The following is a 6,599-nucleotide window of genomic DNA, read 5'->3' on the forward strand; positions in this document are numbered from 1 at the left end:
TGTATGATTTTCAGTAAACCTGGGACAACGGAATAAAAAAAAAAAAGAAAATGCCAATAAGCAGGAAGGAGAAAAAGGCATACAGATTTATTTACCATGCAGGGCACAGGGGAACTGCATGAGAATGATTACCCAATAACCCAATGAGGTCTAAATGTTAATAGACACTTCTTCATAGAGGAAGGAGAGATGAGAGTGTAGGAGTAAAAGATTTTTAGTGGAGAATGAATGGACCCAGAAGGCAGACTTGATCTTGTGAATGATTCTGGCAATTGAATGGGGCAGGAGAACAAACAATGGTTTGGGATGAAGATTGTCTGGGCTGTAGCTATGGTGTTTTATGTTGAGTCTCTTTCTCTGTGATAGAAGTTTTAATTTTCTCTGGCTAACGAAATTTCAGGGAAGGGATCAAAGGCAATTGTGTTCCTCTTTGGGGGCCCAGTTTTTAGGCTGATAAGGGAACTTCAGAGAACTGCTTCATTCTGTGCTTTGGGAGAGACAGGATCAGAGAGACAGGGAGGTAGGGGGAGGTCAGGGGGAGACCCTGCGCTGAGGCTTATTTCTGAGGCCTTTCAATATTCAAAGCACTCAGCATGCTGAAGCGTCATATTTTGGGGTATGGCTTTCCGTGTTTTAACATCTGCTCAAAAAAAGAAATGATTAATGTCAAAACAATAAAAATGCTTTATATTTATATTCTTCTGTATTTGTAAATATCCAGATTTTAGCTGTTTCTCTTTTACCATATAAACTTATGTTTATGTATTTCCAAATTACATATTTATATATTCTGGAGATGATTTTAGCTTTCAGGAGGGCTCATCTGTTTCCTTAGTATTTTTTTTTTTTTTTTTTTTTGAGATGGAGTCTAGCTCTGTTGCCCAGGCTGGAGTGCAGTGACACAATCTCGGCTCATTTCGACCTCCACCTCCCGGGTTCAAGTGATTCTCCTGCCTCAGCCTCCTGAGTAACTGTGATTACAGGCGCATGCCACCACGCCAGGCTTATTTTTGTATTTTTAGTAGAGACAGGGTTTCACCGTGTTAGCCAGGATGGTCTCGATCACCTGACCTCATGATCTGCCCGCCTCGGCTTCCCAAAGTGCTGGGATTACAGGCATGAGCCATTGTCCCCGGCAGTTTCCTTAACAGTTAATTATCTTAACACCAAAGGATAGCTTCCTAAGCATAAAAGGGAGAAAATTCTTCCATTCCTACCTTTAGCCATCAGTGGTAGAGATCACTCCACAATCGAAGAACAAAGTCCTCCTCTGAGAGTGAAACTCTTAAATAAAGCACGTTGTAGACCAGATTAAGCAATTGTGTAAGAAATTTGCCTAAAGAGATAGCTTTTTCCATAAAAAGCAAAAGGCAGTGACATGGATGTCATCTCACTCCTGAATTTAGCTAAATTGAGGTCACTTCTCATCCTGCCCTGCCCGCCGCCCCCCCAGGAGGAAGAATGCATCCCGGGCATGGTGATAGCCTGCAGAAGCCTTGGGCTCAGCTCCTAAGCCCTCAGGACAGATGGAGAGAGGAGGACCAGATGAAGGGGAAAGAGGCGGGGAGGCCGATGTGCTGCTGCAGGTGACGGGGCAAGACCTGCACTACATATGCTTCTAGGCTCCCAGAGACTGGCCAGAGGCTGACTGGCATCACACCATGCACATCTGTACTAGATACCAAATCACCGCTCAGTGCTCAGCCTCGACCAGAAAGTTTAGTCAGTTAGTTGTGAATATTAATTGCAGAAGAACTTCCTGGTTTCAGTATCTCTCTTTGGCCACAGTCCTAGCTTGTGGGATTAGAGAAAACAAGAGTCCACTTTTTAGGGTTCTAGATTTAGCAAACAAATAGAATATAAACATACAAGAGGATGAGTTAAATTTGAATTTCCGAAAAATAATAATTTTCTTAGTGTAAGCATATACTAAATATATTTTATCTGGCAACTCTATCATATTTTCCAATCAAGAGTTAAGCACTGGGGGGACTCCATGTTTGAGTCCCCTTCCATGAACACTCCCTTCGTGGAAGCTGTCTTTCTCTCTCCTGGATTTTCCCTCTGGAGTCCCCTTCCACACTCTCGTGGAAGCCTGTCTCCCCCGCCTAAACTCCATCTCTCTATGCCCTTCCACTCAGTGTGGAAGCTGCTTTCCTCTCCTGGATTCCATCTTTCTGGATTCTCTCACTTAGTCTGAGAGTTAGCTGTTTCTTTCTCTTTCTGTTTCTCTCTCTCTTTAAATAAATCACTTTCTGCAAACAAACAAAAAGGCTGGGCTCAGTGGCTCACGCCTGTAATCCAGGACTTTGGGAGGCTGAGGTGGGCAGATCACCTGAGGTCAGGAGTTCGACACCAGCCTGGCCAACGTGGTGAAACCCTGTCTCTATTAATAAATAAGGAAATAAAGAGTTAAGCGCTGGTGCTGGGCCCAGTGGCTCACGCCTATAATCCCAGTACTTTTGTAACAGGAGTGGCCTCGAAGAAAACCTCTTAGCACCGAACTGGGGATGGAAGTGGCAGCTTTACTTGGCCGGGAGCTGCAGGTGGCTCAAGCCTAACAACCAAGCTCCTCGACAAAGAAAGTCGTGGCCCTTTCAAAGGCTTACAGTCTAAGGGGTGCACGTGTGAGAGGGTCGTGATCAATTAGGCAAGTGTAGGGCACATGACTAGGTAAGGGTCTGAGTAGTTGAGCAAGAACAATGCCTTCCGGGGTAATTCCTCCATCCCATGTCTGCGATCTATAGATAGGACTGTGGTTAGGAGTAGAGGGTTTAATCTTTAACCTCTAGAGCCAGTCAACGGTGTCAACCAGTCCTTCCACTGACCTCATCTGGCTGACCTTTAACTTTTACTTCCTCCTTTTCTCCAAGCACAGGCTCAGAGAAGGGAGTCTCTTTCCTCACTTTGGAAGGCTGAAGAGAGCAGATCTCTTGAGGTCAGGAGTTCGAGATCTGTCTGGCCAACATGGTGAAACCTCGTCTCTACTACAAGTACAAAAGAAATTAGCCAGGCATGGTGGCATGTGCCTGTAATCCAGCTATTTAGGAGGCTGAGGCAGGAGGATCACTTGAACCTGGGAGGAGGAGGTTGCAGTCAGACGAGATCAAGCCACTGTACTCCAGCCTGAGAAACAGAGCGAGACTCCATCTCAAAAAAGGAGAAGATAAAGAGAAAAGTCAGCAGAATGAAAATAAATCAGAGACGTAAGTAATCAGTGACTAACACTTTTTGCTATTTTGTTTTTCTCAGTTTAAATTTTTCTTTTAAAAATTACCTTTTGGGCCGGGCCTGGTGGCTCACGCCTATAATCCCAGCACTCACAAGGTCAGGAGATCGAGATTATCCTGGCCAAAATGGTGAAACCCCATCTCTACTAAAAATACAAAAATTAGTTGGGTGTGGTGGTGCACACCTGTAATCCCAGCTATTTGAGAGGCTGAGGCAGAAGAATCACTTGAACCCAGGAGGCAGAGGTTGCAGTGAGCCGAGATTGCATCACTGCACTTCAGCCTGGCAACAGAATGAGACTCCGACTCAATTAAAAAAAAAAAATTACCTTTTGTTGCCAGGCACAGTGGGTCAGGCCTGTAATCCTAGCACTTTGGGAGGCCGAGGTAGGTGGATCACGAGGTCAGGAGTTCAAGACCAGCCTGACCAACATGGTGAAACCCTGTCTCTGCTAAAAATACAAAAAATTAGCCGGGTGTGGTGGCGGGCACCTGTAATCCCAGTTACTTGGGAGACTGAGCGAGGAGAGTTGCTTAAACCAGGGAGGCGAAGGTTGCAGTGAACTGAGATTGTGCCACTGCACTCTAGCCTGGGCAACAGAGCAAGACTCCATCTCAAGAAAAAAAAATTACATTTTGTTTTTGTGAAAATGATGTAACTGCGCACAATAATTAAAAAGTCAAAAGAGGCTGGGTGCAGTGGCTCATGTGTGTTATACCAGCACTTTGGGAGGCCAAGGAGGGAGGATCACTTGAAGCCAAGAATTCTAGACCAGCCTGAGCAACATAGCAAGATCTTGTCTCTAAAAAAAAATTAGCTGGGAATGGCAGTGTGCACTTGTAGTCATAGCTACTTCAGGGGCTGAAGTGGGAGGATTGTATGAGCCCTGGTGTTGTATGTATGATCATAGGTGAGCTACAATCCTACCCCAGCACTTCAGCCTGGGTGACAGAGCGAGACCCCAACTTAAAAAAAAAAAGTCAAAAGTACTAAAAGTCATGTGATGAAAAACAGCAGTGCAATGTTCTACCCAATCCCATTCAATCCCACCCTGTTCTGATCCCTAGAGGTAGACAGCTCATCTCTTTCCATTGTTTCTTCCAGTTTAAACCACCTCCAATATTCCTAAAAATGCCTATACTGCTATTTGTTGATTTGTCCGTTTTGGACATTACCCTTTTTTTTTTTTTTTTTTGAGACGAGTCTCGCTCTGTCGCCCAGACTGGAGTGTGAGTGCAGTGACACAATCTCAGTTCACTGCAACCTCCGTCTCCTGGGTTCAAGCGATTCTCCTGTCTTAGCCTCCCAAGTAGCAGGGATTACAGGCACCTACCATCAAGACCAGCTAATTTTTTATTTTTAGTAGAGACAGGGTTTCGCCATGTTGGCCAGATTGGCCTCCTGACCTCAGGTGATCTGCCCACCTCAGCCTCCCAAAGTGCTGGGATTACAGGCATGAGCCACCACACCCCGCCAGCATTACTCACTTTCTTGTGATTACAGGAGATGAGAATTTTTTTTTTAACCCGTGACCACCTGCATCCTCCTTTCCCTCCACCCATCTTCCCAGCACTGTTTATTAAATTCTGTTTAATTCAGTCTTTGGTTAAATCAATATTCAATGTTTACATTATCATGTCTATGTAACTTTTTGTTTTTTTTAGACAAGGTCTCACTGTGTTGCCCAAGCTGGTCTCAAACTCCTGGGCTCAAGTGGTCCTGCTTTGGCTTCCCAAAGTGCTGGGGTTACAAATGTGAGCCACCACTTCTTTCCTATGTACATTTTCGGTGTTGCACTTATTTTCTTTTACAGTTTATGCATGTGTGTCTTCATAAGTATGAATTGCCTCATTTTTATTTATTCAGTTTTTGAGAAACCTATTACTGCAGATGGTCCCGAATTTACAATGGTGTGATTTACTGCGTTTTGACTCTAAGATGGTATGAAAGCAATAACTCATTCAGTAGAAACTGTACTTCTAGTACCTGTGGGTAACACCTCCCCATGGGCACCAAGGAAGGAGAACTGTCCAGACCCCAGGCCAACCAGTGCCTGAAGAATATCTTAGTTTATAGTGTTATTGCTCAGCTGTTTCCTTTATATAATCCTGCATATATAATCATATATTAGTTTACAGAATTAGTGCTTGAAGTATAACTTACTGCTTACATATATCTAGTTTATATAATCATACTTAATACTTAGATCTACTTAGTTCTATATAATCTTTCTATATAATCATGTAGGTATTGTAGTCAGAGCTGTATTGACACATTTAGTGCTGATTTATATAATCCTTCTAGATAACTATATAGTAGTTTGTAGTAGGAGGAATGCCCAGAGCAGTCACAGAACAGAAGCAGTACATGGGAAAACAGCCAGAGCAGTATGAGAACCAAAGATCCAGGCGGTGGCGTCCCTGCCTGAAAGGGCATATGCTGTATGGCAGGCTTGGAGCAAGTGCCTCTCCTCCTGATAAAGGAGTTGTAGTACCTTTCATCCAGTTCCTGTGGAAAGTAGGCCTCAGGCTTGAGATCCTGAAAGTAACCGAGGGAGAAGAACCCCTCTGGTGTGACCAGTCACAATGGCTGTACACCCTGTCAGTCTTTTCTTACTTCTGTGCTAGCTCAAATCATCCTCCAATAAATATCTTAAGAGAAGAGCACAAGTCTGTCAGCTCCCACTGCATTAAGCTTACAGTATCCTTCTATTAGAAATCCTTTGAAGTCTCCAGCCCCCAGATAAGGAGTGTTGCACACAGCCCACCTCCTTGCCTTGGTGACCTAATGGGGGTGGACCCCTTTTCTGTACATGACCCTCTACTACTGCACACGGCACGGCCCCCTGCTGCGCATGGCCCACCTCTCTGCCCAGGTGACATAATGGGGTGGTCCCTTTGCTTGTGACTCACATGATTATATATGCCCTATTACTAAGCCTATAGATGATGACCTCACGCATGACCCTGCCCCCTGCTTGTACCTAATAAATACAGATGCTCTTGGGCATTTGGGGGCCGCTGCTGATATCCACTCACAGGTGGTGTGGCCCCCCCGAGTCCACATGCTCTTCACCAGTTCTTCAGTGTCCTGTCTCTTTACTTCTTAGATCCTGCACCTCAACACAGCATGAGGGACACCCCACGACCCTGTGGGGCCTCCACAGCCCTATAAGTAGCCATGTAACCATTCTATTTTTCACTTTCAGTACAGTATTTAATAAATTACATGATAATTTATTAAATAATAAATCAAGTTTATGAACACTTTATTATAAAATAGGCTTTGGTGTTAGATAATTTGGCCCCAGTGTAGGCTGTCAGCATTCTGAGCACATTGAAGGGAGGCCAGACTAAACTGTGATGTTC

The 6,599-nt window shown here is 44.4% G+C and overlaps 1 long non-coding RNA gene across 1 annotated transcript; it reads right to left on the reverse strand.

Annotated features, from left to right (window-relative positions):
* Positions 1–66: 66 nt before the first annotated feature.
* On the reverse strand, positions 67–3,471 carry LOC135270625 (uncharacterized). Its single transcript, XR_010338766.1, has 3 exons — positions 3,416–3,471; positions 1,218–1,284; positions 67–643 (listed from the first exon to the last, which is right to left on the reverse strand). It is a non-coding gene; the product is annotated as an uncharacterized LOC135270625 (long non-coding RNA).
* Between the last annotated feature and the right edge of the window lie 3,128 nt (positions 3,472–6,599).

This window comes from Aotus nancymaae, unplaced genomic scaffold (genome assembly GCF_030222135.1).
Source record: "Aotus nancymaae isolate 86718 unplaced genomic scaffold, 86718_ANA_hifiasm-v0.15.2.pri h1tg000064l_1, whole genome shotgun sequence".
Taxonomy (NCBI): domain Eukaryota; kingdom Metazoa; phylum Chordata; class Mammalia; order Primates; family Aotidae; genus Aotus; species Aotus nancymaae.